The sequence below is a fragment of the Abramis brama genome (assembly GCF_963993115.1).
Source record: "Abramis brama genome assembly, chromosome: 12".
NCBI lineage: Eukaryota > Metazoa > Chordata > Actinopteri > Cypriniformes > Leuciscidae > Abramis > Abramis brama.
This window is the reverse complement of record NC_139974.1, coordinates 31,633,547-31,650,374: the sequence shown is the minus strand read 5'-3', so window position 1 is coordinate 31,650,374 and position 16,828 is coordinate 31,633,547. Positions and strand designations below refer to the sequence as shown.

Genomic DNA, 16,828 nt, shown 5'->3' with positions numbered 1-16,828 from the left:
GAAGTGTAGCGGAGGATCGCACGCACAGAGTCACAGCAGCGGACCGGTAATGGTGTGTGTGTGTGTTAGTGACACACACCTCAGTGCGCACTGCAGCTCTCCAGCCTCACTGGCACTTTCCTCTGTGATCATCTGTAAATACAGCATGTTGTTTGAGTGCTGCCCTGAGCTCGCGGAACCTGCGCTGATCATATAAACTCGAGACCGGAGAAACAGCTGATCCACGGATGCTCGTCTGGGGTAAGTGCTCCTTTAATATCAGCCCACCCGAACACTATGACTGGAAAAGTTGCGCGGAGGGAGAAATACCTGTAGTGAGAATGATCCCGTTGAGACTGTGACTACATACACTGAACTTCTCTCATGTAGTTTGCATGGCGCGCGTGAGAGACAGGCGGACAAACGGACACTGTATCCCAGTGCTATTTATTTATACGACAGAATTCCCTGCATACCGATTGAGGGAAAAGTGGAATGAGACGGAATGAGTAGGCTAAGTCTGGATAATTAGGTGTCTAAGATTCTACGCATAGCCTATCGATGGGAGTCATCTGTTGATTTCTTAGTTCTGCTTCTGTATGAGAGACATGGGATGTTTAAATACAACTAGCCTACATGTGATTTACCTTAAACAAGAATTATTTCAACGTGTAAACAATCATCTCAAGACAGTGAGTTCTACTCATTTATTGGATATTAGCAGACTTTCGACAATTATTTGGATTGTCTCTTAAAATTGTCCAGTGGAGTAATTATCCAGTAAAAAGTAGCCTAAATACTTAATGCACTTTCAATAAATGAGCATTTATATATATATATATATATATATATATATATATATATATATATATATATATATATATATATATATACACACTATATATACTATATATACTATATATATATATATATATATATATATATATATATATATATATATACATATATATACTGTATATATATATATATATATATATATATATATATATATATATATTTATCTTGACACCCAGGGGCTAAAGCAGTCATTAAATCATTTTAGGTTATTTATACATCATATATATATATATATATATATATATATATATAGCCTATATATATATATATGAATTATATTATTATATATTAATTAATTATTAATAATAATAAACGATTATACCAAACTGCTAAATGTCAACAATATTTTAGCTTTTTAATGAGTGTTTGTTTTACAAACTCTGGACAGTTACATTATGTTTTACTTTAAGCCCCACAATTATGCAAAAAATATATAATCGAACACGTAAATTTTTCATCAGAAGTATAGGCTATTGACATAATTAATCAAAACAAAGGAGCATCACGTCACATTTATGCTTCTATGATTTGATCAAAGGCAAATGAAGACCTTTCATTTGTATAACATGTAGCCTACTAAGTAAAAATAAAACGTCATACACATACAGTGGCTTTGAAACAGCATTGAACATTCTTGTCTTCTACAACTTTATCTTAAACAAATAGACAGATCTATTTTCCGCATGCTCATTTTATGGAGCCGATCTTAAACCTTAACATTTCCTGGTCAGAATAAGGCTAAGGGTAATGCGATTAGTGCACTAGTTGCATGATAAAGGCTAAATGCATATCACACATAACTCATCATTACATAGATCTGCCAGATGGTTATCTGCAAGTCAGCAAAGTGTGTAAATATCAGTTTACTGTCTCAGCGCAAAATAAAGCCTATTGCGACATAAACGCAGACAACATAGCAGGTTTTAAAGTAGGATCACGATACAGGCTATTGCCTTAAATCCATCGGTTTTCCCACATCTAAGAAGCATCAAAACAGTTGGATTGAGGTCAAACACTCGGGACAGAAGCCCTGCCTCACATGTTTATTAGGCAGATAGTGTTTTTCTGGTTGGCAGAGCAGAGATTCAGGCTCCGTTCCACTGCTGGCACTCTCGACTCTGCAGCAGTGCAGGTTTTACTCTGTGTCTGCACCTGTCCTTTACACTTGAGTTTCCCCCGACTGATTCTAGCATAGCAGAGTCCAGATTTCATGCTTTGGTACAACAAAGCATTGTCAGAAATGATTTTTATTGTTGGAACTTTGGACTCTGTTCTGGCCTTGGAGCTGTTTCTCAAAACCGATGCAAATGAGCACCAGTGGAAGAAGGCTTTTGTATTCAGTATATGTCGGTTAGCACAGCTCTGGTGCTTCATGGAGTTTTACTCATAAATGTCAAAAGGGTGGAAGTGAAAGAAAGTGAAGTTTCCTTCAAAGGGTTTGAATCTTAAATGGAACAGAACTAGTTTGAACTGTGAAGTCTGAAGCTGTTTTTGCTATCGAGAAACGTCTGATTGGATCCGTGGATGTTTCTGGAATCTGGGGGGTGCGCTAAATCCTCTCAAATGGGACATAATGGGGATACCGTAATCTGGTATTTAATCCTCAATGCATAAATGGATATTCTCTACATTATCATTGAACTTAATTGTATTGTTGTTCAGCGCTTGTTGCTAAGATACACAGCAGCAGATGAGATGTGATGTTCAATGTGAGTAAACTGAATAAAACCAGATGTTCTGCTAATGATCATTAAAGAACAAACAACCAGGATGCAAAAATCTGAGCTGCTTTGATTCAGTAGTAGAGAACATTGCAGGTACAGTGGGTCAGTGACCCAAGTATATCTGTAGTCAAGGGAACAGGCAGCAATAGAATTCAGCTTTTCACACATGAAAGACTCAAGAAAACATTCGTTGAATTTCTCTCAAAACGACTGATCTTTTGTTGATTCATTCCCATTAAAACTGTTGGTTGAACTTGAGGACGGTGTGTTTGTGTCTGAAGTTAGACTTTGGAGTGTCTAATTTTTTCAAATATTTTAGACAGAAAATCTGTAAATAATCATGGCAGACAGATTGCAAATGTTACGTAATGTTGCTTTGACTAAACTGTAGTGTACACGTCTATGCAAATGATAAATGCAAATGATGGAATCCACCATTAGTTGAGATAGCTTCCTGATGATGATAATGTTTCTGAGAACAGAATATGAACAAGAGCTGAATTTATTCCTCGAGTTCCAAGATGTCCTTGATGAAATGGTTTGATGAAACAGTTTTGCATTCTTGATTACCCAACAGTAATGGCACTAAAAGCACTAAATAAAGAGTAGAACATTCATGATGAGCGTCCCAGTTCATATACTTATGAACACTTCTTTGCTGTTTTGTAAAATAAAGAGTGTGAAAATTCCAAAAAAGAAAAAGTGCACTTTAAAGGTTTATTAGTTCACCCAAATTTTTTAATTCTGTCATCTTTTACTTATGTTACGTCATGTCATTCCAAACTGACTTTTGATTATCTTCTGAACACATATAAAGTTTTTAATGAAATCTGAGAGATTTCTGTGCCTCCATTGACATTGCAACTACCACATTGACGCTTCAAAAAGTTGGTTTAGTCCAATTTTTCTGAAGAGACACGATCGCTTTATATGATGAACAGATGAACTGAATTTAGGCTATTATTCACATATAAACATTTATCAACTCACACATCAGTTGTGGTAAACAGAAGCTCAAGCAAGTTCGCTTGACTTGCGAGAACCAATGAGGTTCATTCTCGTGTTACGCAGCACGTTTGAGCTTCTGCAAGAACCAATGAGGTTCATTCTCGTGTTACGCAGCACGTTTGAGGTTACGCAAGAGGTTTGTTCTCGAGCGTGAAGGAGGTTCGGTTGAGCTTCTGTTAATGTTCGCTGATCAATGTTTATATGTGAATAAAAGCCTACATTAAATCTGTACATCATACAAAGTGATTGTGTCTCTTCAGAAAATAGAAACTAAACCGAAAAAAAACTAAACTGCAAATAATAACTGTCCCAAAAACTATCACTTTGTTGGTAATCAAACAATTGGTAATCAAACAGTTGACGGAAGCCATTGACTTCTATAGTGGGGAAAAATACTATGGAAGTCACTGGCTACTGTCAACTGTCTGTTTACCAAAATTCTTTAAAATATCTTCTTTTGTGTTCAACAGAAGAAATAATCTCATACAGGTTTGGAACAACATGAGGGTAAATGATGACAACATTTTCATTTTTGGGTGAACTATCCCTTAAACATCATGGCATTTTCATCACAAATCCACACTATTACAAATTATTTTAGTATACTTTGTGATAGTTTGGATTTATTATCAAAATGAAATTGCACGATGAGATCTTTATTTCATTGATAAAAGAATTATTTGATAAATGTTTCCAGAACACAGTCTTAAGGAGTTAATTTCTTTTTTAATTTGAAGTCAAAAGTGTTTTTAATTGAAAAATCACCCAACTGCAGAAAACTGCACAGCAAACCCAAAAATGTGTTGAACACGCATTAATAATTGACCCAAGACACATGTGAGATAAGTGACAGGTTATTGAGTTACTTTTTGATAAAGTCCTGTAATTGTCATTACAATGCTGTCTAGATGTAAAACTCATTTGTAGATCATGCTGTGTTCCAGACACGCTGTGTTTTATTCTTTAAATGTAAGGCCATTGCGATTTTTTTTTTTTTGTTACAAGATACAAACTTTTCATTATAGGTGTGTAATATACTATAGTGACTTTGTATGATTTGACATGAGAAGAACTGCAATATCTGCATGACACACCAGCATAAAACTCATTAATGACACATAATATGTTAAATGATGGGAAGCCGCTGCAGTCAGTTGTTTCACTCCTGAGTCACAAAATGAATGTGACCAATTTCTCTCGCATGTTGCGTCGACAAAAATGTAACGCTGGAATGTTGATTCTCTGCTTCGATCTGTTTTTTTTACGTAAAACTGACAGCGTTAGCTGCCATCAGACATGTTTGGCCGGTCTCAGACACAACAGGGCTTGCCTGATCTTGTCGCACTCTGTTATCGAACGAGGGGCCAATTGCAATTTTCTCTGGATAACAGGGAGGTATGTTTGATTGCTGTTTTGTTGACTGCACTCACTCGCTCCACGCCGCTCAAATAGAAATTGCTTCCTGCTGAGGAAGTGTGTGACTCCTTCACGTAAAAACAGAGCGAATTTAATTAAACCAAATTATCAGAGTGGTGCTGGGAAATCTAAGGCTTCTTGAGAGCGTACATAATGTGCCACATCAAGCTCACCCTGTGTGTCATTTGCTTCTGTCCTCTATGGGTGGTCATGCTGCAGATAACTGGACTATTACAGTAATGTGACATCCTATCATGACTTCAGTGAGCTACTACAAAGCCACAGACAATCATGGATTATATTCTTTTGTTATGATAAACATTTCACAGAGACAGTATAAACAAACAGGAGCCCTGTATAACTATTTTAGAAATAATTGCATCAATTTGTAAGCTAACCTGGTTATTTATTTGAACATAGTTCCCTTGGGGAATTTCTAATGGGTTTTTAGAATAGTGGTTTTGGATTTATGAGTGAAATAAGATCTGTGGTTATTATTACTTGAAGAAACTTTGATCTGCTTCATAAATTACACACGGTCATACCTCGAACATGGTTTCAAAACCAAGTTGCTGACAGTTGCTAAGTAGAACTGCAATGGTTTTCTGATTTATCAAGTATATCATTTCACATTCTTGTAGTAGCTGTAGCCCTTATGTAGAAAATTACATTTACAGTATGGCCTGGGGCACACAATGATATTAAATTTACATTTGAGGTATGGCTGTAATTTCTGTTGTACAGCAAAACAGGAAATGCTAATTGTCTTTTGGGTTTTAGGGTTTGCTAAAAATGAAGTAGCAACTTCATTTATTTATTCTTGCGGCTAAATAAATGAAGTTGTGAATGTGAGTATGCAGTCTGAAGTGCATAAAAAGTACTTCAGTACTTCAAAAGAATTGCAAAAAAGCATACAGTGCAACAAAAGTCAGAATGAAAACTCTTGTTCCTTTATTGTATCATACAAAATGGCTCATAAAGGCAAAAAAAAAATCTGTATTTGACTTGCTTTCTGAGCTGTAAACTATTATTACCATATCTTTAAATGAAGCAAGTTTTGTGTACTTGAGGTTTGTGAGATCTATATCAGTATCATTACTGACTAGGTGTTTATATGACATCATTTAGTTAAAGATACACATTTGCATGTAGCGAAGGACCTAAACACTGATGCTCATGTAGTACTAGTGTTTATGGATTGTCATTCAATTATGTTCTTGCAACTGTGAAAGGTTTTAAACAGTGTGTCTACCTTCATGTTTATGATTGATTTCATTGAGAGAGTTTTCAACTGAATGTTGGGTCTGTGGGAATGTCTGTGGAAGAGATGTGGGAAGAGCTGTAGGCCGGGGTTAGTTTGGCAAGCTGCCCGTGGGTTTATATGGCACACGGAGGGTTTTCAGGCTCTCTGCTTCTAACCATTCAGCCATACAGAGAGCCAAACACTGCCGTCCAGTGCTGCCTGTTTGAGAACAGACTTTAGAGTGAAGCTGATTTGTTTATGAGAAATGAAAAATGATGGTTTATGTTTTTCCCTCTTCATTTTAGGTGAAATGACATGCCATGTAGACACTGCGATGCAAAGATTACAGCGTCTGTCCTGCGGGATGTGGCTCATGACCGAGCCGTACAAATGTTCTTCTGTTTAGTCATCTTCAGAAGAAAATGAAGGGAGGCATATTTACTCACTGGCTGCATTCAGACAATGTTTGTGTTGTTAAACAGAAATGTGTGAAGTCAGGTTTCTGATGTGCTGCTGAAATGGCAAGATGGGAATTAAGGAAAACTGCTATGACAAGCGATTTAAGCTCATTTATCGAGCAAGGTTTGTGACTGGGGTTACCAGGATCAGCAGAGAAAAATCTTTTTGGGAAAATTAATTTTTCTTATTATTTTTTTTATACCACATATGCCATTTGAGAATTAAGTAAACTTTTGATGGCCTCGCTTTTACATACTCAGTAACTCTCCTTAAAGTGACAATCATATTTATGGATAATTTCTGTAAAATTGCACTTAAAACATACAGATCCTTTATAGACTTGCATTACAAAAGAGATGCTGAGGTAGAGTTGTTCAGTAACATTTTAAGGCGGGGCTTGACAAGGGATTGGTTGTGAATGTATTTACACATCAGTTGTGGTAAACAGAAGCTCTAAAATATTTAAAATATTTTTTCTTACTCATCTGTAATGTTTAGCACTGACAGTTGACAAGTTGCGCTTTCTCGGCTGACAGCGAGTTGACACCACAGTGTATGTATTTTAGTGTATGTTATGCATTCAAGAGCGAAACTGTGATCATTTACATGTGATGAGCTTGTGATCCAATGTTTTCATTGTGTCAGAGCGGCTCGGTTCACAGTTAATGCTGTGAATTTTTTGGTGGATAGATGATTACATAATCATCTATCACATAATTTCACTATATTTGTAATGAGATGTGTTTAGGGTTGGGGTGGGGAATTTTGGTAATATTACAAGTTGGATAATTTACGAATTAATTGAAAATTTGGGCCCATTTATATAAACTGTATCATATACAAATCTAAACATTTTGTTTGGTAATTAGCAGACATGCATGCAAAATATTTTTATTTAAAAATGTAAAAAAAAAAAATATTGATTTATTTTAAATCTGGTTGTTTTAACCAAGATTATGCTGCAATATTTTTGTTCAACTACATTTAAGTTCCCTGTTATAGGCTATCCTGCAATTTTTTCAAATTGTAAGTTCATTGCCATCAATTCCCATTCATTCCCTTAAATTTCCATTCATTCCCATGGAAAGTTTCCAACTTTGAAAATGATTGGGAATATTGCAACCCTAGATGTGTTTGTAAACCTGTTGTCACAAACTTAAAAGGTCTTCCTGCAGTTTTCCACCAAAATAAAAGTGTGAGGGTTTAACTCTTGCAAGAGAAGATATTAAGCATTGTAATAAGTTTTGACACAAGTAATAAAAATTCATCTTTTATTTTACATTGCAGTTGTATTACAAAAGTAATATATTGTGCTATGTTAGAATTATTATTATTGATATTATTATTATATTATCCCCCTCTGTGGTATCGAAAATGGTATTGAAGAGATATTTTTCATTGTATTGAAGTTAAAAATTCCAGTATCGTGACAACACTAGATGTATGCAAAACCAATTCAAATGTGATAAATCGTGAAGCTCCCTCAGATGTTTGAGTATACAGTAAGTTGCCAAAATAAGGGACAAACTGTGTTCTGTATGGATTTAATAGGGCACATAAATCTGTTCCTACGGACAGCTCTGTGCAGACGGCTGGCTACCCTATTAGCATGATTTGCGCTCAATTCATTTCTTTGTCCCAGTGGATGTAAACTTCCTGATCACTCTGATCTGGTGGCCGCCATCCTGCATGGGTAGGTGGGGGTGAAAGGGGAGACCATATCTGAAATGTTATATTGAAATAACCTGCTTGCAGACTAGACTTTTCTTATTAACTAACCCTCCCCATTTCCCTTCCTTTCGGAAATGTGCCGTTATCAACAGAGGGCATACTGTATTAATAACAGGCCTTGAAAAACAATGGCTACCTAATAGAGAGCTGCCCTAGCCACATCTGTGCCCAAACAACTTCAAAGAACTAGTGTGTGTGTGTTTGTGTGTGTGTGTGTGTGTGTGTGTGTGTGTTTGACTGGATTACTGGACATTGGATCAACAAGAGAACAGGAAGTGCATGAGAGTTTGGCAGTAGTAATGTCTGCTGGGTGAATACCTTATTGCTGGAACTGATCTGTAAACGTTGCACTGGGTAGTATGAGTAGTTGAGTTTTTTTGCATTTCTGAAATGACTTGCAGAAGTGAAACTAAAAGTATTCTCCAGTGGTAAGTGATGCTGTGAGATGTTTGTGTACATGTGTGATAATGACACAATGAAAAAAACACACACAGAATAGAAGCATAAAAGTAATTGTCATGGATAATTGCAGAAGATAGAGGTCATAAGTGTGAGGTCTATTTTTCGGTCTGTTATGTTTTTTTATTGTACTCTTGTCATATAGACAGAGAAAGTAGCTCCGTTCTAAAAACCCAGCGCCTCACTGCATATACAGTCTTCCTAGGCAGCCTCTGAAATACAACTGAAATACAAGTATCTCTGACAACTGAAATACAACCACAAATGGGACTGATTTGGACAGCTCTACACAGACAGGAAGTTTCTGAACCAGAAATCACAAACATTGCTCCTCAACTATAGTGCTCACAGTTCATTACATTAGAATTTGGTGTTAGCATGTTGCTAAGCTAAAAGTACCTGAGGGAGTATGAACCACAAAAACGCACAATACTCTAGATGTATGAGTGGAAGTTCCGCCTTTTAGGATAATTTTCACATCAAATAGAACAGTTTTTCTACAATTTGAGGAAGAAAGAAAATAATAAATGCAAATTTGAAATATGTTATATTGACAAACAGATTAGGTGACTTTGGTCTTTCCTCATTCAAGCAAACTAGCGTTCAAAAGTTTGATGTATATATACATACATATATATATATATATATAATACTTCTATTCAACAAGGACAGATTAAATTGATCAATTGTGACAGTAAAGACATTTATTATATTTTCAAATGAATGCTGTTATTTTGAATTTTCTATTCATAAAAGAATCCTTAAAAAAGATCATGGTTTCCACAAAAATATTAAGCAGCACTGTTTTCAGCACTATTCATAACAATAATAAATGTCTCTTGAGCAGCAAATTAGCATATTAGAATGATTTCTTTAAGTTACGTTTTGAAATATATATATTAAAATAGAAAACGATGATTTCAAATGGTAATGATACTTCACATTATTACTGCACAATTTTTACTGTATCTTTGATCAAATAAATGCAGTCTTTGTGAGCACAAGAGACTTTCATAAACATTACCCCAAACTTTTAACGGTAGTGTAGAAAAGAAAATAGCTGCCTGATAAGATGGTCACAGAGTGAACTGACTTGCCTTATTAGGACTTTAACAATACGCCGATGAGCACAAAAAATCACTGAAGTATTGCGTGACGTGGTCCATTTTTTTAATTCGATGAGGCTTTTTATCAATGTTTTTCAGTATTGAATAAAATATGAGTACATTTCATCAGGCCACAGTTGCAATGCATTCTGGGATTGTCTTCTCCTCAAAGGATACATGCAATGCTGCTTTAGAATATAGACACAATGAGGCATAATTATGCTGCTTATTGATTGATAACATGCCAATGATGCCTAAAACTTCTTGTAAGTTAAGCAATAAGAGTTCTTGTGAGTTGCCTGAATCCTTACCAGGATGAAACCAGACAGCACAATAACGTCATTTGCTCTAATGGTCCTGTAATATGAATAGTCCACATCATTGAATTTCCCTCATCTCTTTGCTTTCAGCAGTGTATGTCAAAGCAAATCAGTAATGGGAGCACAACAGCATGGTAAAATGATGCGATTAGGGCCATTACCCATGTTATTACATTATTTGTTGCCACTGTGCCCATCTCTGGGGCTGTTTTCCGACAAAGCAAGTATACATTAAGTCCATTCAAAGGAAGTGTTTGTAAGCAGTAGAAAAAACAGCGGCTGGTGGCTTGCCAGGCCAAGACAATATGGAAATGTCTTTCACTCAGTCCCGGACAATAGCTTGGGACTCCATTGTGAATCAGGCTTTGCCATAAGAGACCCTCTGAAAGACCATGTGACTGAAAGCATGCTGTCATGCATTGGTTTTGGTACGAACTGAAGGAATGCTTTCTTAAATCGTTGTATTATTATCAGAAACATGTTCCCAGTCCCACTTTTCAGTCTTGAGGTTCCTAGGAATGTTTTGTGAGTGGGGGTATTCCCTCCAGGGAAAAGGGTCTTTCATTGTCAGTTTTTTTTTGTGTGTGTGTGAGAGCGCTGATTAGTGTGACAACCATTGGGCTACAGACATTATTACGATGATAATGGCTCCCGTTTTTGATGCCTTCATAGTATCCGCTCACCAAAACAATTACCGGTCATGCTAAAGGAATAGTGCTGGGGATTATGCTAATTCATACCAGTGTGATTATGTGAATGAGCTCTTCAATTAATCTCTCTCTCTCTCTCTCCCTCTCTCTCTCTCTCTCTCTCTCTCTCTCTCTGTGGGTCCTGCATGCTTGTATGGCAGGATAATCTGTCCAAATGATACCAGTGTTTGTCAGCAATTGCCTAAATGGAGCAGCCCTCTCTCATAGACACATATGGCCTGAAAGAGCTGCAGTTGCCTCCCTTTGAATTAATGATGCATCTTTCAGCAGACCAGACTAGTTTAAGGCTCATTTCTGTGGTCTGTCTCCCTGTTATCTTTAATCAATGTGTCAGAGCTGCTAAAAAAAATGCAGTTTTTAGAGTTTCACTGCAGGAACACCCCAGTACTGAATTTTTGATCTATGGTTTCTCATATTCCACAGCTATTGGAATTCTCTATTTTAAGCTTGGAGATCATAGAAGTGAGAAAGCCTAATAAAGCCAAAGATATATGGTTATGGTTTGGTCAAATTTGATCAGCGTTCTTTCAAAATTCAGTATTTTTGTTTTGTTTTCTAGTAAAAAAATAATAATAATCAAAACCTCCTCAAAACAATATCAAAAAATGATGTCACTGTAAAAACAAAAGTTGGTGCCTTTCATTTTTTAAGTAATTAACTTTGATATTTAAGTCATTTCAGCTAATTACATGATCATTACATTAAACTGACTTAAAAATTAGTTGAATTTTGAATAACTTATAAATAAAAAAAACAGAAAATTGCTTAACTTATTTTTATGAGTTAAATCAATATAAAAACTAGGACTGGACCCGATATTCAAATATTCGTTCGGTGGGTTGGTATCCGATTTTCAATTTTGGGATTTGAATATTCGTTTTTTTTTCTTTTTTTTTCTGGCATCCCCCTTGAAACGGTTCTCATTCGCGCTTGAATATGTTTACACTATAAAAGCTGGCGAAATACAATAGCCTACTCTTTTTTTACAATTATCTTATATAGCTTAGCCGTTTTTATTAGGATGGACAGTTGAAGAAACCCAACCTCGTTATACTATCAAGCGTCTTTGTGTGGAAATATAAAAACAAATGTTTTTTAAATATTTAACTTTATTATATTAAGTTACCAATACCATTATTTACTGATATTTATTTCAATGCTTTACAGGCTTTAGTGTGTTTTTTTCATTGGCGGAAGTGCTCAAATAAACACGCATGTCTGAATGTTTGAGCCTCGTTTATTTTTTTATTTTTTATTTCCCTCCGAAGCTTTGAATATTCGGTGTTGATTAATACCGAAGCCTCGAAGCTCAAAAAATGGCATTCGGACCAGCCCTAGTAAAAACATATGTTGTCATAACTTATGGATCATGTATTTTATTGGATAATAAATATCACTAGATTTTGTTGTTTATTGCTTAAAACAAGCTTTAAAGTTGAGCAGTTGTGCCTAGAGGAAAATTTGATTGCGTTTTAATGGGTCAAGAGACTTCCCTTCTCTCCCTTCTCTTCTCTTCCCTTCTCTTTAAGACTTCTCTTAAAACTCCCTGGGTGAAATAAAAATGGACACAAAATGAAACATTCAGTACACTATAAAGATATTATATCGAAAACAGACAATGACAAAAAGATTTTTATTTAGTCTTTGACTAGTCTTTTCCCAGTTAAAATATCTACAAATTCTTAAAACAAGATCATTTTTAACTTTCAGAAAATGTGTATTTATTACTGCACTGGCAGATTTGGTTACTTGTTTTATGAATAAGTTAAAAACAAGTGAAGAAATTTCCAAAGCAATAAAATTAAATACTCATTTTAAAGATTTTTTTTGCAATATGAAATTAATGTGGATAGCATATATAGATGTGTCTTATATCATGACCGTGCTTCATGTAGGCCAGTCAAGATCTTCCACACCAGACTCAGTAAACCTTTTACTAATGGAATCCTATGAAAGCACCCTTTTAAAAGCAACTGAGTCCTGCAGAGGACTGAGCACTTTAGCAAACGCTCATGCAGAACAGAAAAAGCAGAAGAAAACCTGAGAACTTGTTTGTCTTAATCTAATGAGATCTTCAAATCAGGATGTCCCTGGCCTTCAGCACTATGTGAAGTTTGATATTTGACAGGTAATTTAAAAGAAACATTTAGAGGCAGAGAAAGGAAGAATGAGGGGAAGGAGAGGCGTGTGACTCAGGGCTTCTTTTTTTTTGAATATGTGGCAGCAAATGGAGAACAAATGGTGGTGGCAGGAAGAAATCAAGGGCAAGTAAAAAAGGAGCGGGCTCTTGTGCTGAGGGTGATTCAGGATGTATGAAGGGGAAATCCCAACGATAATCACACACCAGGAGATGACCGAGAGAGACCCGAGGGTTATTTAGTAAGAGACATGTTGTGTAATGTATCTTTAATACAATAGTATTTTATCTTACTGCATTGGCAAGTTTTAAGCATAAACCAGTGAAAAAAATCATTCTTTGAAAACTGTTCTTAATATTTAAAGGAATAGTTGTTTCAAACCTGTATGAATTTCTTTCTTCTGCTGAACACAAAGGAAGATATTTTGAAGAATGTCAGTATGCCCATTGACTTCCATAGTAGGAAAAAAAAAATACTATGGAAGTCAATGGGGTCGATCAACCCTTTGGTTACCGGCATTCAAACACATGCTTTTTTTTCTTTGGAAGAACATACACTGATGGATTGTGCATAGTAAGACCAGGAACGCTTATTAAGAACGTAATTAGGGTTCATTTTGATTTCATGTTGACTTCAAGCATCCCCCAGATTCCTGCTGATGGGGTTGAAAGTGTTTCTCTTTCATTTGCCCCTCATTTTCAATCTCATCCCTCCAAATATGTGACGGGTCATTTGAGAGTGTCTCTTTTCATTGCCCGAACTCCTTCTTGGCTGGATGCCAGTACTATAAGAACTTGTGGTTTGTAAGTGAAGAAAAAGTACTTAAAGAACACAGGCAAGTAAATCTTTAGCTAACCTGTCTGCCATGGTTTCTGTCAGACCTGTAAAAGTCGTAAAATGTAATTTTTCCATCCTGACCCTCATTTGTCATTGGTAGGGACTGTGAACTAACAGGACCCTAAATCACATGCATACATACGATAAAACACACACTCCCCCAAGACATCAAACTTCCACCTCAGCTGTTGCTGCCGTTTAACCACCACTGAGCAGAAATAATTGCTACAGAACGTTCCGGAGAGTGACTTTGCGACCGAATCTCAGTGAGAGCCGAGAGGCCAGAGAGAGGCACAGACCATCAAAACAGATGCTTCATGTTCCCTCCAAAACTGTGAATGAGCCTTTATGGTTTGGACTGGTGCTAAGATCTCTCACATTACACTTGCTTTGTCTCTTCGCTTCACACACGGTTCTCCATCAGAAATATACTAAAGCCATTTCACACCACTTACTCAAGCGGCACGAAAGCAAAGCATCTGAGAAACTAACAGCAGGAACGCCTTGTAGTTTCACACTAATGGTGTTATGGGTTAGTAACTGAACTGCATCGTCATACAGAAATGTAATAGAAATTTAAATAAAATTTACTTATTCAATATTGATTATTTCCTTTAATAACGGCCAGAAAATTATAAAATTGTTCATCAAAAGTGAAATCTACTTTACACATATGAGAGAGGCCCATTTACACCCAATTCATGTTTAATCTACCTAAAATGGAACCCAAACCCCATGGCGTTACCACAAACTGCTTAACTCATCTGAATTCAGTCAGATTTACTGAATAGAAACTGTTTAACTTCCATGAAGGCTGACTGACATATTTTTCCACATAATGGGTGAGTAGTTCCCTCCAGTATTTGCACGCTATGGCCGTTGATTCAACTTTGCTTGCTAAACATTAGGCTGACAAATAGTTTTATAGTACATTTTCACTATATACTCTGCTAAGTTCAACCCCAAAGCCGCTGTATGCTTCTTATCCGCTGTTTTGCTTGGGCGGACTGTGTGAATGTTGTTACCTTTCAATATGGGCGGTAAAATTAAGTATGTGTTGCGTCAAGGTGACTCAGATGCTATAAAGTTTGCTTTTGCATTTGCTTTGAGAATATTTTAGTGTGATTCATCGGCTGCTAATGTCTCACACTAACATGCTTGGTCCATTGTCTGTTTATTTATAGATTTTTCTTCTGATCTCACTAATTACTTAGCCTGTCTGTGCTGGGATTTAGGGAGGATGCAGCATTTTTTGGTGCCATGACCCGGACGTTCTGTTTTTTAATACGGAGCAGTGGAGTGGGCAGAGAGGTGCCTGTCGTCTGCCAGATGGGCACTTAGAGTCTTCATTGGCCTTCAATCCCACAGTTAGCATTCCCGACAGTACTCGTCTCCCAGAAAAACTACCCAAGTTCAGGATTTCAGCCAAAGGCGGGAGGGAAATTTTGGTAAATTTTTACCTAAATAAACCGTCATTTGAAATATTATGTTATTGTAGGCTGGAAATGTTACATATTTTAGAATATTTGGCAAGCACTGTAAAGCAATCTTCTCCTTTTTTGTGGCTAGAGGAAGTTTCCATATCCACTTTAGCATTTAAATGAGAAGACAAGTTTACATTGACATGAAAAGGGAAATATTTGAAATTATGATGTGCGCGGGAATGATCAGGCCACATGTGTTGATTTGGTCTCTCTCTGAAGTTTTCTTTTCGCCGTCACTAGGGATAATGCTGGCAGCTGTGACGAATGTAAAGCTAAGGATTATGGGAGAATAATAAGAAATGAGCAGAGTTGCCCACCCATAGTGTGCTACATCTTTGTCTGATGTTGTGATTGGACACAGATGTGGATTCTTGAAATGGACTGTGGCCATACAGTATATGTACTTCCACATGCCAACCACAATTATTGGAAACGGTAATCACTATAGGTAACACTTTATATTAAGGTGACGTAGTTACATGTTATTACACGTACTATAGTAATAACCTAAATTATGCATAATTACAAGTAACTAACCCTAAATCAAAACCCAACCCTATCCATAACTCTATAGTAAGTACATGTAGTTAATTAATATTACTCATCTACTTATCTGAGTAAGTACAATGTTACTACATCACCTTAAAATGAAGTGTAACCACCTACATTTACTACTCTTCAAAAGTCTGGAGTTGGTGAGAGTATCTTATGGTTACCTGGGATGCATTTATTTGATCAAAAATACAGTAAAACAGTAATATGGTGAAATATGTGTCGCATGATCCTTCAGAAATCATTCTAATATGCTGGTTTGCTGCTCAAGAAACATTTCTTATTATCAACGTTGAAAACGGTTTATTGTAACAGTTTAGTGTATTCTCACTCGTCCATTTCACCGAGGTATGTTGTGTTGCAACATCCATTCAAGGCTCAGTCAAACTGTTTTACTTGAAGCTTAATTTACCGTGTAGTGTATATGAGAGATAAAGTGGCTATCATATGAAACAGCCCGTCCCCTCTGAGGACAGGACAGACGGGAGCGAGAATTACATCGGCAGCTGGACTCCATCACTAGTGATTATAGTATCACGGCTTTGATGCCCTGATGTGTCGTAACTCCATTAAAGGTCCTTTGTGTGCTGTCATCTTTACAAACCAACCACTCACAGAGAGAGAGTGAAAGAGATGGACTGTCTGAACAGATACAAGATTGTAAAAAGAAAGGAGCACATTAAAAAGAAGCTGTTGTAATGAGCAGTAATTGTGATGCTTCTAAGATAACTTGTAGCCTCACATGGCTAAAGCATTTACTGAAAAGGCAAAAACTATCAATAAAAAAACAAAACAGACAAATGA

General features: G+C 36.4%; 1 protein-coding gene across 1 annotated transcript in view; it reads left to right on the top strand.

Moving 5' to 3' along the window:
* The window catches only part of pag1 (phosphoprotein membrane anchor with glycosphingolipid microdomains 1), a 52,364-nt gene continuing 35,536 nt past the window's right edge, over window positions 1–16,828 (top strand). The window contains exon 1 of the mRNA XM_084130919.1: window positions 1–240. The gene's annotated coding sequence lies outside the window, so the exon portion shown is untranslated. The remainder of the gene's footprint in view (window positions 241–16,828) is intronic.